At 45.9% G+C, this 20,914-nt stretch overlaps 1 protein-coding gene and 1 long non-coding RNA gene across 6 annotated transcripts in view; one reads left to right on the top strand and one right to left on the bottom strand.

The window, feature by feature from the left end:
- The window catches only part of BCL2L1 (BCL2 like 1), a 46,704-nt gene that overhangs the window by 13,464 nt on the left and 12,326 nt on the right, over positions 1 to 20,914 (top strand). The window lies entirely within an intron of this gene.
- Positions 3,404 to 4,438, bottom strand: LOC150003394 (uncharacterized). Its single transcript, XR_016512662.1, has 2 exons — positions 4,286 to 4,438; positions 3,404 to 4,121 (listed from the first exon to the last, which is right to left on the bottom strand). It is a non-coding gene; the product is annotated as an uncharacterized LOC150003394 (long non-coding RNA).

The raw sequence follows: 20,914 nt of genomic DNA, 5'->3' as shown, positions 1-20,914 counted from the left end.
TTTCTTGCTGCCGTAGTGGAGCAAGAAATACCCTCTAGGAGAGGCCGCTCCTTCCCTGCCCCAAGCTCCCTTCTGAAGAGCTCAGGTGGCAATAAGGTGCCTCCTGCCCCAAAGCGACCCCCCTACCCCTCCTCTTCGTGGTTTCTGCTTGTGGAAGTCTAGGGTGGGGCATTAGAAGCCGTTGACAGCTGGGCCCAGCTGGGGGAAGGGGTCGATTTGGGAACAGGTGCAGATTTCGGGGAGGGTGGGGCCTGAAGGGAAGTAGGGATCTTGGTAGGCTGCAAAATTTCCCTTCCCACCCCCCAGTCACAGCTGGCTTCTCCAGGAACCTGATGACCTAGTTACAATGCTTAGAAATTGTTAGCTAAGCTTGTAGTTCAGGGTTGTACCAATCTCTCCCCTTTGAGACTTCTTGGGTCCAAAAGGTACCCTGATATTCCCCCCAAGGCGGTTCCATGTGAAGGACACACACCATATCACATGTACAAGCTGCTTGCCCAAGAGAGTAAAGAACCAATCAGGCTTCTTCCCTTCTTCCCTGGTGTGCTCCCCACCCCATCCCAGGGAAGAAAGACTGCTCTGCCCTGTCTCCTTCTGTCTCTTCCTGGGAGCTTGGTAGGTGGCAAATGGAGGTTACAAGCTTCTTTCCTTTAGGTTCGGCAGGAAAGGAAAGCTAGGGATAGCTTGAGCATGCCTAACCATTCCCACCTTGCCTTCTCATCTCAGTGGAGTGTGGAAGAGTCTGTTGGGGGCTGTGGAGGCACTAGCCCTCCAGGCGGCAGCTGCTCCTGGTGTTCTTGATGTCTGCCTCTACAGTGCCTCCCTGGGAGGAATTCCATCAGTGTTAAGAGTCAGGTACAAAATATGACAAACCAATGCCGAATCCAACTTTGCTATATAGTTATCCTTGGGAAAATTACTTAATCTCCCCCAGCCTTAGTTTTCTCTTGTATAAGCATGAAAATAACTGGTAAGATACATGGAGCATTTAGCATGGAGCCTGGCATATAGTAATTACTACCCAGTATGGCAGCTACTATTACTGCTTTATCAAGTTGCCTTCACAGGTGATCAAGTTGCTGTCATTGCTATTGGAGCTACTCTTTAAAAGTGAACTTTTAGGCTGATCGAGTATGTGGATATCTTTTGAACCAGGGGCTTGAAGATCTTAAGATTCCTGAGGCTCGGTACTGTGACTGAACCTTGTCTCCCAACCTCCTCCACAACAAGGTCCCCAAGTCATGCTTTGTACACTGTAAGGGTTGGCCAGTGTTGCAGAGTAGTCATTTGGCAACAGGGCTTATTTTCTCCGATCTTTGCCAAGTGCCTCGAATAAACAGGGACCTCTTCCTCTGCTTCATTTACTGCTATATCCCTAGATCCTGCCACAGAACCTAGAATATAGAAGGCGCTCAATCATATTTGTTGACTGAGTGGATTAAGTATTTCAAGTGTGTAGGAGCATGCCTAGCACATAGTAGGGGTTTGGCATGTGTTTTTGAGTGATTAAACAAGGTGTTGTGGAGGCTCTGGAGTTTTTCCAGGATGGCCCCATTCCTTGGTTGCTTTGTGGCCATAAGTCTCTTGCCCAAGCTCTGCCTGTTGCCTCATCTGTTGAAGAAAGATAACACCCGACTTGCCTCACTCATGGGCTCGCTGCAAGGCCTAAGGAAATGATAAATGAAAAAGCACTTTGAGAACTATAAATGTTTGGTCTTGTTGCTGCTCCTTGACTGAGGTCACAGCCATAGCTGTGTCATTCATTCATTCAGCCAACAAGCTTTTTAAAAAAAATCCTCACTCCAGGATATGTTTATTGATTTTAGAGGCGAGGGGAGGAGAGAGGGAGAAAGAAACATCGATCGGTTGCGGTTGCCTCCCATATGTGCTGTGACCAGGGATTGATCCTGAAACCTAGGTATGGGCCCTGACTGGGGATTGAACCCACAACCCTTTGGTGCATGGGGTGACGCTCTAGCCAACTGACCCACCTGGCCAGGGCAACCAACAAGCATTTTTTGAGTGGAAGCAATATCCTAGCTCTCTCACTTACGTGGCTTGACTTTGGACAAGCTACTTTTATTTCTCTAAGCCTGGACATCTATAAATTGGAAATAATACTCATTTCACAAGCTTGCTGGGAGAAAGGGTTAAGCAAGGTACTCTGAGCTGATTGAAGATGGAAACTGTCTCAATCACTGTTATCAGCTACTATTAAGCCTAGCACTTGGTGGCTAAGTGTTTAGTAACTGAGTTAACAAACATTCATAATGATGAATGGTGTATACACAGTGCCTCATGTAGAGTAAAAGCTTACCAAAGCTGGGTCTTCCCTTTTCCTCTCACTGTGAAGTTTGATCATTCATTGATTCAGCCATCAGTTGCCTTCTGTAGTCAAATTACCAGGCAAGGCCAGGCTTCTGAGTATGACTCAAATGGGAAGTAAAAATGAGTATTAATTCCTAACTCCAGGATGTTCTTGTCCGTATAGGGGGTAGTGCTGGGTGGGAGCTCTGATTCAGCCAGGATCAGTCTGCTTAAACATAAAACTGTGAGGCACAGCAGGCCTTAACCCCGTGCTTACTTCAGTCAGAACAAGAACACCAAGCTAGAAATGTTCCCTTTGCTCACAGCTCCCACATTCATATGGAACCCTAAGGATTACCATATCAAGAAAATCCCCAGGTAGACACTCAGAAATGGCCCTTTGGGGCAGGGTCCAGGGAGGGGTCCAAGCCTAAGGCTCAGGGTCCCCTGGGACTGAGTCCAGCAGCAGGTGCAGGTATGAGGCCCCAGGCTGGTGGCTAAGTAATGAAACTGAAAGATATGAAGGGCCAGACAAGAAGTCAACCTCGAGGAAACAGCCTGCATATTCTTGCAGGTGTCTAGGCACCTGGGGGCAGTTTCTGAGTCTGAATTACTTGGTTGTGGTTCCAAATTAGTACCCCAAGTCTCAGTGATGGGAATCCATGGAATTCCAGGGCAGTCTGCAGTTGGCACTCAGGTTAGTACCTTTGAACAACTCTCAGACCCTGTCAGGGTGAAAGAGGCCTTTCCTGTGGACTCCACAGCACCTACTATTGGAAGATCTTCAGGGACAACAGAATAATAGCCACAGTTCCTTTTACGGGGCCCCTGTACTATGCTGGAGGCTTTTTAAGAGAATAGGGTCATTTCATTATTTGAATTTTGGGCTCTGAAGTCAGACAGAGCTGAGTTTGTATCTGGCCCCTATCATGTAGCAGCTGTTTGATTATGACACATTCCTCTCCCTTTCTGAGCCTCAGTTCCCCTACCTGCCTCATAGGGTTTTTGTAACGATGAAGTAAGATCATACATGTCAAGCTTAGCACAGATGTTATAGTAATTTTAGTAATAGCTAACGTTTATTGAGCACTTACACTTAAGAGTTTCATATTTATTAATTCATTGAATTCTCAAACCAGTACCATTGAGGTAGGTACTCTTATTATTCTCATTTTAGTGAGGCATAAGGAAGTTAAGGAATTTGTCCAAAGATGCACAGCTAGTAAGTGCTGAAGTCGTGAATTGAAAAGAAGCAGTCTGGCTCCAAAGCCCACATGTTCTAAATGTTGCTCCTGTTACTTGTGTATCTAACATTGTAGCTGTCTGTGGTTTTTGGTCTGTCTGCTGAATTCTGAGCTCAGTGAAGAAACCCATCTTAATCACCTTGCATCCCCAGAGACCAACATAGTACTCAGTACTCATTAATATTTGCTTAATGACTCTCTTCACTAATCAATCAGTAGCTCTTTATCGACCATTTCCTATAGGCTAGATTTGAGCTAAATCGTGGGAGGAATGCAGAGTATAACTATGCCTCTGTAATCAGAAAATTTGGGGTGGAGGGGGAGGCATTCCAAAGAACTGTGTCATTTACAGAAACTTCACACTGGAGGCAGAAACAATACCCGTGGTTTAGGGATGTATTCCGAGCTGGGGTTCCCACCCCTCCCTGACTGGGCCACTCCCTCCATTGCTTGCAGAACTAGGTGAGGCAGATTCCCTGCGCCTGCCCAGGGCAGAAACCACTCCTTGGCTTCCTCTCTAGTGAGGAGGATACATCATCTTTCCTGCTCAGGCAACCAGTTCAAGGGAGCCTAGAATGACAGAGAAAAAGACGTTTGGAGTGGGGAAAGAACCTTAAAAAATCACTTCTGCCCCAACACTGCAACCGAAGTGATCTTTTAAAAACCAAGTTCAGAACTTATCACAACTTGCTTACTACCCTCCACCCACTTGGAATAAAACCCAGAGTCCTTACCAAGGCCTCTCAGGCCTCTATGATCTGATACTGGCAGCCTCTTCATCCTCCATCCCGCCACCCCTCCCTCTCTGCACTCAAGCCTCAGGGGGCTCCTGCTGTTCCTGGTTCCTGCTTGTCTCTGCCTGAGGGACTTTGTAGTTTGCTGTTTCCTCTGCCAGGAATGCTTCTGCCCCTCGTTGCCTTTGTTGGTTCTTTTCAGTTGACTCAGCTCACAGGTCACGTCCTCTGAGAGGTTCTCTTTGACCTTTGGTCTAAAGTAGCAGAGCTACTTCTAAATCACTCTCTAGTCTTTTACCTTCTTGTGTTTTCGTCATAGCACTACCTCTATTTTAAGTTTTCTTTTTGTTTGTCTCTTCTATTAGAATATACACTCCATGATATTAAGGACTTTTTGGCTTGTTCACCATTTTATCTTTAGTGCCTAGAACTGTTTCTTACAGGTAGTAAACATTCAGTGAATGATTTTGGAATAAATGATTGAATAAGTGAAAAAACCTAAGACACTGTTTTCATTTACACATGAGAAAACTGAGGCCCAGAGAAGCTAATAAGAACTGACAGTGTTCTGTCACCTTACCTTTGGAATGCTCACCAAGTGCCAAGCACTGGACTCAGTGATTTACATGTATTATTTAATTGTTATAGAGTCGTTTGGAAAATCATTTCTTGTACACCATTGTAGCATTTTAAAGAAAACTGGACCAAATCTTATTTTTTTATTGGAACCTCACTCTGTTTTACAAAGAGGTGGAGGCAACTTAGAAAAGTTCCAAAAAGATGGAGTAAACCAAAGGACAGAACCAAAAGGATAAAGTGCCTAGTGGGGGTCAAGTGAGAGTATGGGTAAGAGGACAGGAACCAGAACTGAGATTAGTTCACAGAAATGGATACCACACAAGTCCCTATGAACTGAGCAAAGTTTTTCTACCATTCTTTACAATTGGTAACTAAATTATGCCCGGATTCTTGAAAGTAATGGTTTCTCAAAAACCCAGTCACGCACATGACCTTGGGATTGCCCCAGACTGCATGTGATAGTGCTGGATTTGTTAGCCTCCTCACTGCCTCATCAGCTGGGCTCTTAGACTGAGACAGCATGATCTCCTCTTCCTCCTTATCTACCAAAGTTGTCAGTCCAGCAGGGAGGAGCCTGGCCCTCTCCTCAACCCTCTCTGGACTGAGCCAACTTTGTTTCAAAGAGGGCCCCTCCCATGAAGATTTATTAACAGATATTGCCATTGAAGACCCAATTCTGCTCTCAAGACACTTCCAATTGAATTAAAGAGAAGGAGCATAAAAAGAGATTTTTGTGAAAGGTAACAATAGATGCTAGATGCCAAATAAGAGAAGTACTTTATAAAAGAGGTGAGATTTGTACTGGGACTTAACCACAGACATCAGGTAAAGAGGGGATGGTGCTCTCAGCAAGGGGTTGGGGTGAGGGTCTGTGTGAGCTAAGATAAGCAGACTGGGATGGGCTCTCAATAAGAGACCCATAAACAGTGGCAGGCCATTGTGGAGTATGTGTGGAAGGGTCTTTCTTACTAGGTGATAAAGCCAGAGAGGTCAGCTGGAGCCAGATTTGTGGGAGCCTTGAAAGCCAAGGAAAGATTCCAAGGTCCTCAGCAGCCCTGGTATCTCAGTAGATGAGTCATTGCCAGGCATGGATGCCCATCTTGGCCACCTGTCAGTCCACTGAATCCCAGGTAGCAGTGCCAGCACCTGGAATGGAAGCCAGGACCTTGAACTGACAGTGAGTAGAGGATTAAGTATGGGGGGCACTGTCAGGTTAGCCGTTGGCCATCCCAGGTGCATTTACTTGGTGATTCAGCAGATGCTTATTGAGCAGCAGCTATAGTTGACGCTTGAACAGTGCAGGGGATTAGGGGCTCTGACCTCCCCTCGCAGTTGAAAACCCATGTATAACTTCAGTCGGCCCTCCACGTACACAGATTCCTAACCACTGATCAAACATACTACATGCTGGGTCCTGTGCTAGGTGTCAGGGGTGCTATGATAAACAAGACAGTCAAGGACACTACGTTCATAGAACTCTATTTAGTGGGGAAGACAGCTAGCCTGAGAAACAAACAAACAAGATGGTTTTAGATAGAAGGTTAAATGATGTAAAGAAAATGAAACTGAGTGATGGAGTGCCTAGGGAAGCAACTTTATACAGGGAGGTCAAGGAAGGCCTCTCTGAGGAGGTGACATTTGACCTGAGAGTAGATTAAGAAGAAAGAGCCAGCCTGGGAAGATTTGAAGCAAAGACTTTACAAACAGAAAAGCAAGGCAGGACAGACTCGGCTCATCTGAGCTTTGGGCCCATGCAGATACTCAGATGACACTGGTGGGCCCAGTCCGGGCCCAGTCTGGGCCTGTGTGTCCCTTTGTGTTAAGGATGAAGCTGATCTTTCACACATCCCTCTCAGAGATCCCAAGGGAATAATGGTGACTACGATTTACTGAGCACCTGTTCCCATGTCAGGCACTCTGTGCATTTTCTCATTTAATTCTCCCACTGGCCTATGGTAAGTGGTCTGTTGGCCCCAGTTTCTTTTACAATGAGGAAACTGAGGTTCGGAGAGATGAAGTTCCACGCCCAGTGTCCTGTAGCTTGTACACGGTGAAACCTAGATTCAGACCCAGATTGGTCTGGCTCCAAACCCAGGCTTTTTTCCACTGCTCCTCCCTCGGAATAAATGAAGCATTGTTAGTTCAGGACATGTAGAAAGCTACTGAGCAAAAGGAGAGTTGGGAAAGCGTCTTGGAATAAGAGTCTTGAAGGATACCTACTATCCTCCCAACTGAGAGGACTCCTTTTGCTCTTCTGCAAGAGGGTACCCAAGAGCCTGGGGTTACTGTTGGCCTTTGCCAGAGGCATGTTTGGACTTAGCCAGCTAAGTATCCCCCAGTTTCCTGCTTTTACCATCTCAGCTGCTGGTCAGGAGGTTTGGGAAGGTGACATCATCTAGCTGAATCAGCTGCTGCTTCTAGACTCAGTAACGGGAACTGAAAGTCATTGCCCCTTCCTTCCCACTCGGCAGATCTCTTCAGAACAAGGCTGGGGTGCGGGTATGCCACTATCCACAGGGTCTTGGCTGGGACAGTGTTTCAGCTCCTAAAGGGCTACAAGGTGCATTTTCCTGGAGATAGCTGTCCTCAAGACTTCTCAAGCTAAGGGAACAGAGTGCTTTTGAGGCATAGGAGGATTCACAGGCATCCCTCTCCTCCACCTTGGTGGGAACTCCTGACCCTGACCCTTCTGTTTTTATTTGCTTAAGTTTGAGGCTCAAGTTCGAGGCTCAGGCCTGACACTGTAGAGTGGGCAAACAAAATGTTATTTGTGGACTTTGATGTTAAGGCATTTAGACTCTGGTCAGGAGGACAGAAAGACAGATTTCAGAATGGAACAGCCGCCACACTATGATCTATTGAATATCCTCGGTGACCCAGTGACCAAAAAAAAGGGAAAAGATAAGTGAAATACATTTAAAAGAAAATCAAAAGAAAGTAATAAAAAGATGGCTCAGTGCCAGGTGAGTAGGAGAAGAGACAGCTTACTTGCTCTGTGACGTAGCTTCTCTTAGCATCACTGTTTTCTTGGTGAAAAAGGGTGTCACCAGGATACATGGATCCTTAGGTTATTGAAATATTACATAACATAAAGCATCCAGGAGCGCACCCAGCACCCAGGGAGCGCTCAGTGAATGGTGGTCTCATAGATAATTTCTCAAAAGAGGGACAGCCCGTTGGGGAAGTTCGGGGAAGGCGTCCTGGAGAAGGTGAACATAGAACTGGACTTTGGGGCCTGGGTAGGCTATGGATGGGTGCTGGCTGGAAGCAGCCTATTCAAGTGGGAAGAGGACAGACTTTGGATGCTGACGGTCTGCTGTGTAATATTCAGCTGGTGACTTGACCTCTCAAGAGCCTTGCGGTTTTCTTCTCTGTAAAATGGGGGTATTGCTAGCACCCACCTCACAGGACTGTTGAGGGGGTTAAGGGGTACTATATTGGTGGTGGAAACACTGGGTAAAGTCCTCAGTATGTACCAAAGCTGTTTCTTATTTGATGGGGGAACTAGCCTGGTAACAGGCTAGAAGTGGGGTGTCATAGGGCATAGCTATTCCTCATTCCCTCTCCCCTGGACAACTCTACCAGCCCCCCTCAAATCTGTTATTCACATAGCAACCAGTGATCCTTCTAAGATAGAAGTCAGAGTCTCATTCAGTTTAAACCCTCCAATGACTTCTTTATTTTATTTTTTTAATCCTCACCCACGGACATCTTTTCATTGCTTTTTAGAGAGAAAGGAAGGGAGAGAAACACCGATGTCAGAGAGAAGTGTCAGTCGTTTGCCTCCCCATACGTGCCCAGACCGGGGATCAAACCCGCAAGCCAGGTATGTGTCCTGACCAGGAATTGAACCCGCAACCTTTTGGTTATGGGACAACGCTCCAACCAACTGAGCCACTCTGGCCAGGGCCAGTGACTCTTTATTCATGAGAATAAAAGCCAAAGTGTATACAGTGTAGGGACAGGTGGAGGACAGTCCCCTAGAAAGTAGTGCTGTGGTTTATTTCCTCTCAGAAGCAGCCTTGCTCCAGCTCCCGTGCCCTCGTGTATGTGCATGTGTGCAGGCACAAGTGGATGACTCAGTGGTGATGGTATACATATGCACATGGGACATTTTGTAATAATAAAGGACATTGACTATACACTGCCTTACAGCTACCAAAGGTCATAAGGGCTGAGAAAGCCAAGGGTACTCAGGCAAACCTTCTTCCTCTGAATCTGAGTCATTTCCTGAAAGAGATGTTGGTCATTCATTTACTTGTTCATTAACAAGTATTTATTGAATACCTGCCATGAGCTAGGCACTGAGCTATAGGTTGGATATACAGTGTGAACGAACCAAAGTCCCTGTTCTCACTTTGCAAGCAAGGGCGGGAGCCAAGATACCAGTAGAAAGCTGGGCAGGTGATGACGGTGGTTAGTACGAGGGTGGAGGTGTGGTAGAAGTGGTGAGCAATGATCAGAACTTTGATATAATTTGAAAGTCAGACCAACTGGATTTGCTGATAGTTGGATAAGGGTTGTGAGAGAGAAAAGAGTCCAGGTTTTTCACTTGAACAACTGGAAGGAGCTCGCTGCCAGTTAATGAGAAGGGAATGACATTATGGCCAGACGTGGTTTCCTGAGAGGGCTGTGAAGTCAGACTGCCTGCATTCAAGTCCTAGTTTGCTTGCGGTTTGACTTTGGGTAGTAGTTTAACTTTACCAAGCCTCAGTTTCCTCGTATGTAAATCTAATGTCTAGACCATAGACAGTTGCATGCTGTGAAAACTAAACAGGTATTTGTATGAAGGGCTTAGGATAGTGCCTGTTATAGTAAGGCCTCAGTAAGAGTTAGCTCTGATCCTTATCGTGGAAGGTGGGAATCCCATGACCAAGGAGGCAGCAGGTCCTACCCCCACTTCCACCGCTCCCTCAAGGAGCCCACCCTCCAGGAGGCAGCTCAGACACCATCTGTCCAGCAGAGAAAAGCCACAGGGAGACAGCTTTTGGGGGACATTAAATAGATGAGCCCCTCCCAGGAAACCTAATCTTATTCTCAGCAGGTGCTAATCCCAGCAGCCAACCTTGGTATCTGAGCCCAGCCCACCCAGTCCTTCCCCACCCCTACCCTGAGTCCCAGACCCTCTTCCCCTTCTCATCAGCTTCAAGCTGCCACCAGGACACTTCCTTACCAGATGGAGGGGCTCCAACAGGAGGAGGCCACCAGTCAGATGAATGGTGGCCTCACATGTATCAGGTCACCAAGGGCTTCAGGTGCCACCTGTCTAGAGCACCCCCCACCAGGTGCCAGTTCCTGGGCGTGGTGCTTGATCCATGCAGATCCTGGCTGAAGCCAGCTGGAGCCAGGGACTCCCACCGTGCCCCAGCTGCTGCCTGCCTTCCCACCCACAGGCAGTGCAGCATGCTTAACCCTTTGAATACCACACATGTAGCCAGAGTGAGTGGTTACAGTTCTGGCTCCAAGTATTGCTCTGTTCCAGCACACTTTTTTTAAAAAGAAATTTATCATAAATACAATAGAGACTGTATGTAAAGTTTCAAATATAGGAAGAGGATCACCTGTAAATTCATTACCCAGTTTAAGAAATCAAACATTTATGATTACCTTGGAGTTCCCTGTGTGTTCCTGTCCAGTCACAGCCACCTTGCACCCATTCTCCTGAGATTCGTGTTTTTTTTCATTCCCTTCCCTTTTTCCAAAAAAAAAAGTTTTGCTTCATATATATCTTCTTCAGCATGCTTTTTAAACTTCATTTATATATTATACTTCGTACATTCCTCTGCTTTGCTTTTTTCATTCAACATTGTGAGATCCATTGATGTTTGGGTACACCTGTAGTTCATTCAGTTTCATCTTTTTGTATGATTATGTCTCATTCTACCGTCAGTGGTTATTTGGGTCCTTCCCTTGTTTTCGCTACTTCAAACAATGTGGTTTTGAATATTTTGCGTGTGTCTCAGCACGTGCACATGTTCAAGTTTCTCCAAGATAGTGGTTTCGAAGACTTTAGCTGTCCATTAGAATTACCCAGAGGGCTTGTTAAACCACACTTTGCCGGGCTCCGCCCCCACGGTGTTAGATTCTGTAAGTCTGGGTTGGGGCCCTGAGAATTTGCATTTCTAGCACATTTCCTGGTGTTGTTGCAACAAGTCCTGGGACCACACTTTGAGGATCATTGCTGTAGGGTATATATTCAGGAGTCAAATTGCTTGACAGAAGGTAATGCTTAATTGTTTTTCTTTGTGTTTTTGAGAATTTACGCTGCCACCAGCAGCACACGAGTTTCCATTGCTTTACATTTTGTTAATACTCGATATGGTCAGACTTTAAAATTTTTATAGAGCTGGTGGATGTGAGATGGTATCTTGTGGTTTTAGTTTTGCATTTCTCAGATTACAAGTGGGGTTGAGAATCTTTTCTTACACCTATTGACCATTCATGTTTCCTTTTTTGTAAAATACCTGTTCAAGTCTTTGCTCTGCTCTCTTTTGATTTTTTTGTTGTTGTTGTTACAGATTTGTAGGAATTCTGTATATATTCTGAATACTAATCTTTTGTCCACACGTGTTACAGATATAGGCCTTCAGTTTCTAGTTTGTCTTTTTCCTTTTTATATAGTATTATCTTTTGATGACTAGAATTTCTTAATGTGAATGTAGTTGAGTCTTTTGTGACTTACACCTTTTATATTTTGTTGAAGAAATTCTTTCTCAACCTGAGGTGCTAAGGACATTTGTCTATATTTTCTTCTAAAAGTCTTAAAGTTTGTCTTGTACATGTAAGTCTTTAATAGATCTGGAATTGACTCTTATGTCACTTTTGTATTTTTATTGGTAGGATACCTTTATTTTGGTAGGTTTTAAATGTCTAAAATCTGAATTATTTATAACTTTTGTACCTAGAGCTTGTTATATACACCTCATTAATATTTCATATTGAATAAAGGTTCTCTCTTTGGGAGTTATCACATTTAAAACCCTTCCAAGACTTGTTGGATTTTTCAAATTTTAGATATGATAATGGTATTATGGTTATGTTTGTTTGTTTACTATTTAAGATTCCTTATTTTTTAGAAATGCATACTCAACTATGTCTGGAATTTGCTTCAAAAAGTACAGTGATAAGGGAGAGTGGTTGGGGAACAGATGAAATAAGATTGGTACTGAGTTGCTATTTGTTGAAGCAGAGTAATGGGTACATGGTGGTCCATTTTATCGTTCTGTCTACTTTGTACGTGTCCAAATATTTTCATAATAAAAAGTAAAAAATATCCAAGGACTATTTCCAGGGTTACTTATGAAGTAAAGCATCTTTTCTTCTATTTTATTAGCCATTTGTATTTCTTCCAGGGTTTGATTCAGCACATTTATTGAGTGCCTTCCAAGGCCAGGCCCTGGATACCAAGATCACATTTTCATGTATCAAGTGAAATTGTTATTGTGTTTCAAGCACAGGCACATTATCTGGTAATACAGCGACCCAACAAGGAAAGATTTAAAATTTTTATTTATTGATTGATTTTAGAGGGGTGGGGAGGGAGAGAGAAGAGAAACATGAGTTTATTGTTCCACTTACTTATGCATTCATTGGTTGATTCTTGTATGTGTCCTGACTGGGGATCAAACCCATAACCTTGGTATATCTGGTTGATGGTCTAACCAACTGAGCTACCCAGCCAGAGCAAGGAAGAATTTTAGCTGAGAAAACTAAAGCTCAGAACAGTTAAATAATGTGACGTGGTTGCTGACACAAGCTAGTAAGTGCCGTAGCTGGGATTTAAACCCAGGCTTTAGGGTTCTAGCAACTGTGCTCTTAAAGAGCACCCTTGACTGCCTCTCAAGAGGAATAACATATGGTCTTAGAGTCTAACAAAAATGAGAAATCAGGCTCAGAGACAGTACCTGGCCAAAAGGACTCACAGCCAGGAAGCTAAGTAATCTCTGGGCGGGGGCGGAGGAGTGGGGCACATATGTCTGATCTGAGGCCTATAATCTGTACTGAGCTGCCTCTCTTCCTTCCATGGAAAGAGTTTTTAAATCTAATTAGGATTCTGTCAAGAGAACTCTCTCCATCCAGTGCTCCAGTTGCTACAGAGGGCCATAAGTCACTGGTTCGTGGTGTTCATCTGTTGGCCATCAGAGGGGTCCATAGACATACCCATTTATGATTAGTATACTAATGACAATATAATTGTTGCCATTTATTGAGTCCTACGATATGCAAGATGCTGTAAGGTGCACTGTGTTATATTTTTTAACCCTCACAGTAATCCTGCTTGAGAAACATTATTATCCCAATTAGAAAACTGAGAGTAAAACAAGTTAGGTAATAGTTCCAAGGTCAAGTTCTAGTAAGGACAATTCTAATAAAATCTAGTCTGTTGGACTCAGAAGCCCTCATTGACTCACTCAGGTGTTCCATGGGTTTGCTCTGCCTTGGCTTTCTCAGTCTCTTCTGCTTTTCTTCTGTTCGGTGCCCTATCCAGAGGGTTAGTCTGGCTTCTCCACTTCACATAAGACTGCTTTAAAGCAGAGGACCTATAGCTTCCAAATGGAAGCCCCGTATCCCCCACCCCAATAATTAGCACAGTGTAGCCACAGTGGGCTGACACATGATGCCTAAGGAGTGGTGGGCGATCATTGGTGATGACCCTCATTGATACTGCCTCAGAAAGGACCCATCTCCCAATCATATAACAGGTTCTCTTTGAACACTTGTCCCGTGCTTACTGCACCATTGAGAGAGAAGTATAAAGTACAGGCGTAGCACAACAACTTGGGTCATGAGACTGCAGGTATTCAAGTAAATGAAAGGACTACAGAGGTTAGAGGAGTTCAGAGGAGAGAGCAAGCATGACATTTGTAATAACAAACATTTATTGAGCACTATACGATAGGTCTTAGGCTCATTTTATAAATGTGGACCATGAGACTCAGAGTTTACGTAATCAGTGCACAGTTGCACAGCAAATAAGCGTCAGAGTTAAGACTCTGAACCCCTCCATAGTCTCTTAGGGGAGAGCACTCTGGACTCAGTGTTGGGTAGCCCGGAGTCTCCAGGTAAAAGGAGTCTGAAAGGATAGACCAGATATGGACAGGAATGGAGAGGCTAAGATGTTGTAGGATAAAAGCCTAAGAAGTGGAGCCATAATATCCCTAAGATATTACAGCCTGTGTCTTCCACTCTCCTTTTGAACGTGCAGAAACGCAGACTTGGGCCACAGAGTCATAGCACATGATCATTAAGGTTTGTCCAGTGCTTTGTGTCCATACATTATCTCATTTAGCTTCTGACTGCTAGGAAGTGGAGGAGATCATCCCCTTACCATGGAGGGAATGGAGAGGTCTTCTGATTTTAAATCCCATTCATGCTTTCTCGACGTTTCTATAGTGGGAGAACACAGGCTTTGCACTCAGGCACACTGGGGTTTGAGCCCTACCTCCGCCGTGTCTCTTTAAGATCTTAAGGTTTGCCAGTTGGGGTGATTTGAGGTAAAGAACAGGACCTTTGGGGGGCAGGCATATGCTAAGGAGTGGACAACATAAGGGAGGCATAATAATGTCAAAGTTCTAGGTATGAAGAAAGTGAGGTGCTCCCAAGGGTGACGTGACTTGCCCAAGATCACACAGTGAGTTAATAAACAGCAACACTGGGATTAGAACTCAGGTGTCTGGTCTCCTAAGAGAGCTTACTACTTCTCCCAAGACAGCGCTGCTCCCTGTGGGGGCATGAGGCAAAAGCCTAGGGATCAGATCAATAGCACTCTGGAGCTAGAGAAGAGGGCCTTAGAGATCATTTAGTCCATCCTCTGCATTTGACAGCTGAGAAAAGTGAGGCCCAGGGTGCTTAATTTACATCTACATAACCAGATAGAGCTACCACAGAGCATGAATAAACCTCTGGTCTTTTTTACACTACCATGCAAAACTTTCAAATTGCCTTTTTCTATGCAAATCTAAAGCCTCACTTCAAATGCCAGTAACAATTACAACAATTGGTTTGGGGAGTTTTTTTCCCCCCAAATATAATCTCATTCTCATTCATTCTCTGCCTCCCTCCCTCCCTCTCTCAATTCTTAGTAAAAATAATATACTAGAAATGGGTGGAGCTTCAGTGGAATAGCTTGGTAGAAAAAAGATAAAAATTGGATAGTCTCTGAAATGTAGGGAGGTCCTCAAAGCCAGGAAAGTGCAGCCCACCCCCCACCCCCAACCCCCGCCATCGTCTGTTCCAGCTAGCTCACCACTTGTCCTGCCCCACTCACAACAGGCGACTTCAGAAGTCCCAGCTTTCCCTTGGCAGCTGCATCTAGTGAACACCAACGGAAATCCCTGGTATTTTTCTCTGCATGCAACCAACCATGGAGATACAGGTCAGACATTGCTGGCCTGGCAGTTACAGTTCTAGCTTTACCCCCTGCACCTGCAGCCATGTTTGCTGAGCCCCATGGGGATGGATAAAAGATGTTCCCTTTCCCTCCAAAGGAATGGAATCCTCAAGAGTCCATGTGAGCAGAGCTGGCTGGGACTTAGGAGGGTACTAGAAGAGACCTGGACTGTGGGGACTAGAAGAGTGGCTCTGTCTCTTTCCCTCTTAATGTCTGATGCCTGGAGTGCAGGGTTAGCAGTGCCTCCGCTCAGCTCAGTCATCATCACTGACAGAGCTGCCTGGGAAGGTCCCATCCTCCCCCTGGGCTCAGCTGGGCCCCCCAGGCCTGCACCTGGACCTCCACGCCTGCCTGGTGTTTACGGGATTAAAGCTGCCACCCTTTGGGACCCTTTGGGACCCAGTCTATTTTCATTTCTGTTCTCAGCTGTCTGGTCTCCATGGGCCTCACCTACAGGTTTCTGCATGCCCGTCCCCAACGATGCAGCCCCATGAGGCTCTGCCAGGCTGGCACACTCCTCTTTGGCCTTTGTTCTCTTCAGCAGAGCTGCCAGTTCTGTACCTGGCCCAGGGAAGAGCTTTGCTGGCCTCTCAGACAAACCCTTTTGGTCCACCCTAGCTGCATCCTTCCCAGGATTCAGTCCCTTTGTCTTTGCCCTCGGGGGCAGGGGGCAGGCGGGGTGATGGCTCTAAGGCACGAAGTGGGCAGCTGTGTGACTGCCCTGGACTGACCTCCCGTTGGCTGATTATTCTGTTCTGAGCTTTCCCCTGCCCTGGGCCTCACTTATCTCTTTTGTAAAGATAGGTGACCAGGACTGACACATGAATCACTTGTCTTCAAGATAATATATAGGTCATATGCAAATAGATATAATTTCATTTTAATAGTCAGTGTTTGTATTTTATGTTGATTTCCATCTATGACCAATGATACTGGTTCTCTTTATAGTAGTATAATATAACTTGCCTTTTCATTTTATTTGTTTAGCAAATACTGAGTGTTTATGCCTAGCTCCTAGGGATATCTGTCTTCATGGAGTTTACATTCTAAAAAGACCGAGAGTGGTGGTGGGGGTGGAGGGTGACTAGGCAGCTTTTGGTATTTGGTTATTTTATTTTATTTTTATTGATTGATTTTAGAGAGGGTGGGGAGGAAGAGAGAGAAATCGATTTGTTACTCCACTTACATATGCATTCATTGGTTGATTCTTGTATGTGCCCCGGCTGGGGATCAAATCCACAACTGTGGAGTATCAGGACAACACTCTTAACCAACTGAGCTATCTGGCCAGGGCAAGTATTTGTATTTGTTTTTGTTTTTGTTTTTTAATAAAGAGTGGTTGGGAAAGGCTTCTCTGAGGAGGAGTTATGTGAGGAGAGATCTGCATGACCTGAGGGAGTAAACAATGTAACAGTCTGTGGTAAGAACATTCCAGACCTAGGAAACAAGTACAGAGACCCCAAGGAGAGAAGGGTGTGCTTGGCTTGTGTGAGGAAGAATAGGGGAGCTGTGTGTCCGGAACAGAGTGAGCAAAGGAGAAAGTGGTAGAAGAGAAGGGTTTGTATGAGCCATGGTAAGATACTCTGGCTCTTCCTCAGGGTGGGATCAGAAGGCAGTGGAGGGTTTTGACCAGACAGGATCTGACTGCTTTTAGAAGGACCCTTTTGGCTTCTGTTTGGTGAAGAACCATAACAGGAGGTAAGGATCTGGTTGACAAGAAAGAAGGTTGTTACAGCAATACAGGCAGAAAATGATATTGACTTGGACCAAATGATGGTGGTAAAGGTAGTGAAAAGTGGTAGATTCTGGGTCTATTTTGAAAACAGATCTAATGGAATTTGCTGACAGATCAAAGCTAGAGTCGATTTAAGATGACTCCCAGGTGTTCCGGGCTTTAGCACCTAGCATGATGAAACTACTACCATTTACTGAAATGGGGAAGATACAGAAAGAACAATTTTTTTAAAGTGGGTCAATTGGTAGAAAAATGTTAATAATAATAATGACCCATGGATACGGCCAACACAGTGATGGCTGAAATTGTGGCTAGGATGGACCAGACGTGGCTTTGCTTCCATCCAGCTCTAAAATTCTGCTTTGGTGATTTCAGACCTTAGGATCTCTCATTCATGAAGAATGGGAACTTGAGATAGCCTAGAATGTAATCCATGCAGAAGGAATGAAGAGAGGGATCCCTTGGACCAGGCTTACCTCTTGTTAATTGTGGAAGGACTTGGGAAGTTCTTGCACACACACCTTGGCCTCCTGGCATTGCCTCATTCACTCACTCACTGATTCATTAGGCACCTTCTACCTAGTAGGCCCTAGAGACAGCACAGGTCTGATGCACTCTCCCTCCTGATATAAAGCAAGCTATCCTGCCTCCACCCTCATCCCAGGCCTGGCTTCTCCACGGCCCTGCACGTACATGGAGCTCGGATGATGTGCCAGCTGAAAATGGACAGTCAGAGCCCATGCAGACCCTGCCCTCCCTTTCTGTCCCTTCCCTCCTTCCTTCTCTTATTGTCATCCACCCTTTAGGGCCTAGGAGCAAATAGCTTTGCTTCAGTGAGAGCAGAAATGGTTTTGTCTTATTTCATTCACAGTTATCAAGCTGGGAAAAAATGTCCAAAGGCTCATCCTCAGCTTTTTGTAGATGAGAAAGAGAAGGCCAGAGAGACCAGCAGTTCCCACAGTCCACATCCCATCAGCACATCCTTTCAGGTGTACTTTAAAAAATAAATTCTGAATCTGCCTGCTTCTCACCAGCTTCCCTGGCACTATCCTGGCTAAGCCAGCACTGCATTTCTCCTGGGCGACTGCATCAGCTCCTCACCAGACCTCTTCCTTCCACCCTTGCCCCAGCAGCCAGAGCAATCCTTTAAAAACCAAAGTCAGATCATGTCCCTTCACTGCTCACAACCCTGCACTGTTTCCATGTCACTCAAAGGACAAGCCCAAGGCCTTAAATAGCCTTTAAGGCCCTGCATAATCTGGGCTTTGGCCGCTGCCAGACTCCATTGCTACCATTCTCCTCTCATTCATTCGGCCTCAGCCACAGTGATGTCTTTTTGGTTCTCAGAACACCCCGAGTATGTACCTGCCTTGAGGTCTTTGCACTTGCTGTTTCCTCTGCCTCTGCTCAGATCCTTGCAAAGCCTATTTTCTCACTTCATTCAGGATTCTGGTCAAGTGTTGCCTCCTCAAGAAGCTTTCCCTGACCACGGTTCCAATCCTGCCCTCTTCCATGTTTCTCTCTAACCCCTTTTCTCTTACTTATTTCTCCTTTTAGCATTTATTGCCTCTCTCTTCCCATTAAATTGTAAACTCCTGCAGGTAAGAATTTTCATCTGAATTAGCCACTTCTTTATCCCTAGCACTTAGCATAGTGCCTGGCATTTAGTGGGCACTTAATAATAAAGATTTATGGAATGAATGAGTGTCCAGAGCTAAGCAGAGCAGCTTGCCTGGTGCTTCCTGCAACCTCACAGGTCAACCCATAGTGGGGTCACGGTCTACCTTAGAAAACAGCTCTACCAAAGCTACTGGGCATCATGTGTTTCCAAGGTAATGACCAGATAGTGGGAGGGATTCTGTCCTCAAGGGTTGGGTGAGGGTAGGGGGAAGCACAGAGCAGCCATCAACACATCTCTCCCTTTCCCACTCCTGAGAGAACCTGGGGACATGCCTCTTCCCAGTCCTTAAAATCATTTCTGACTTCCAGGGCCCGAGAGTTAGCAGGTCCTCGGTGAATAATAGGCAAGTAGGTGGATGAGTGAAATGAGGAAGCCAAGAAGAACTTAGTAACATCCTTCTGCATTTCTCCTACTGCCCTGGCAATTTTAACATGCTGTGGAGTCAGGCACGCTTACCCAGTACCTAGTCTCCTCAGGCAGTTTCGTCACCTGCATCTTGGTTTCCTCATTGGTAAAATGGAGGCAACATCTACTTACAAGATTTTGGGAATTCAAGCAAGAGTTCAGTAAATATTAGCTGTTTCTTTTTTGTTTGTAGCCACAAATGAGATACACAAATGGGCCCCACTCATTTTTAGCTATTAAATAAACAAACAACCAACATTTATTGAACACTTTCCATGAACCATTTAATTCTTGCTGCCAAGCCTGTGAAGTATACAGTGTTCTCGCTTATAGACAGGACACTGAGCTTAGGGAGGTAAAGGGTCTTGCCCCAGGTCCCACAAGTAGGCAGTCCACAGCGCTGAGGGTGGAACCCACACTGTCAGACTCCGGGGGTCAGGAGGCCTTTGGGGGGATTCCCATCAACTTTTCTGAATCTCAGTTTCACCTCTCTGAACCACAGATTATGAGGCTCGATTTCTGGGTGCTCCACATGCCACATCAGATGGGACAGTGTGTTGCTTCTGGTTCTTCCGGTGGTCATGGTGATAGCAGTCTTCTGCAGTTTCTTGGTGCTCTGGGTGTTGGCGGTGAATAGCAGACCCCGGGCTCAGCATCATCCCCTACAGACAGAGTACTTCAGCTCTCCTGGCACCATCTCAAGCATCTTGCTATTCTAAACCTTGAGGGGGCTGGTGGACTGAGGTAGAGATGAACCAGGAAGAAGACTAGATGGGACGGGAATGTAGGAAATGCAGGCTGGCAGGAGCCTTCAGCTGAGTGTACCGGGGTATGTGTGTGAGCGCACTCACATGTACAGGGTGAGGAAAGGGTTGTGCAGGGATTTGCTCCCACCCTCTTCTGCTTGGAATTCCAAACATTTCCGATCAGATCAAGGTGGCTGAAAATAAATACCCGGGACTTGTCTGGACTAGTTGAAGGCGGTGCTGGGGTGAGGAGGTTGAGGCCACAGGGGCAGAGACCGGCAAGGTCTGGCCCATCCGAGGAGCTTGCCCAGGGTCACATGTGCCCATTGCCCTTTCGCCCTGGAATCCTGCAGGTTTCACAGCAAGGCTCAGCAGCAGCCTTTGAGGTGGAGGAGGATCAGATTCATCTGTGGCAACAAGTCCTTACACCTCTCCTCTTCCACACTCCTGGGTCTTTTGGATACCCCTAAGACAGAGAGCCCAGGCTGTCACTGAGTCATCTGGGTGTGTTACTTTCATCCTCCTCACGCTGCAGCAGTAATAGGAGCCCTTTAAGATGGTCCCCTTCCTTTTACAGATGGCGGAAGTCCCGGGCTTTCCCAGCATTCCAAGCAAGCCAGTGAGAGCTGGGACATGAAATGCACATCTGCTCTTTTCTTTACAGCATGCGACATTGATTGGTTGAGGGAGGGGGAACAGCTTTGGGCAGAAAGGCTGCTTGGGACTATGGAGTACTTGGGAGCACAGACCCCAGAATGAAGCAGTTTCAGAGAACGGGTTGGCCCCCAAAACCAAGCCCCTGTTCTTTGTGGGTTGCTACCACAGTCCCTCCTGCCTGTTGCCTCCATACAAGGCAGAAGATGCCTTTTCCTGATCCTTCCCATAGCTTTCTGTCACCCTTCCTGAGCCTGGGAGAAGTTGGGGTGTGGGGAGTCCTGGGCACCCTGCCCAATCATCTGGTGTCTCTGGGCCTTTTTCTAGTTTTGCCAGGCAGTGAGGATGGGAATGAAGAGAGAGAGAAAACTGGCCTGTCTTCTTCCCTTCCCTCCACACTGTCTACCAGTCAGCAACACTCAGCAGCACCTTCTCTGCG

This window comes from Furipterus horrens, unplaced genomic scaffold (genome assembly GCF_987537825.1).
Source record: "Furipterus horrens unplaced genomic scaffold, mFurHor1.1.pri manual_scaffold_8, whole genome shotgun sequence".
Taxonomy (NCBI): domain Eukaryota; kingdom Metazoa; phylum Chordata; class Mammalia; order Chiroptera; family Furipteridae; genus Furipterus; species Furipterus horrens.
Note: the sequence above shows the minus strand (reverse complement) of the source record. Positions and strands in the feature narration are given on the sequence as shown.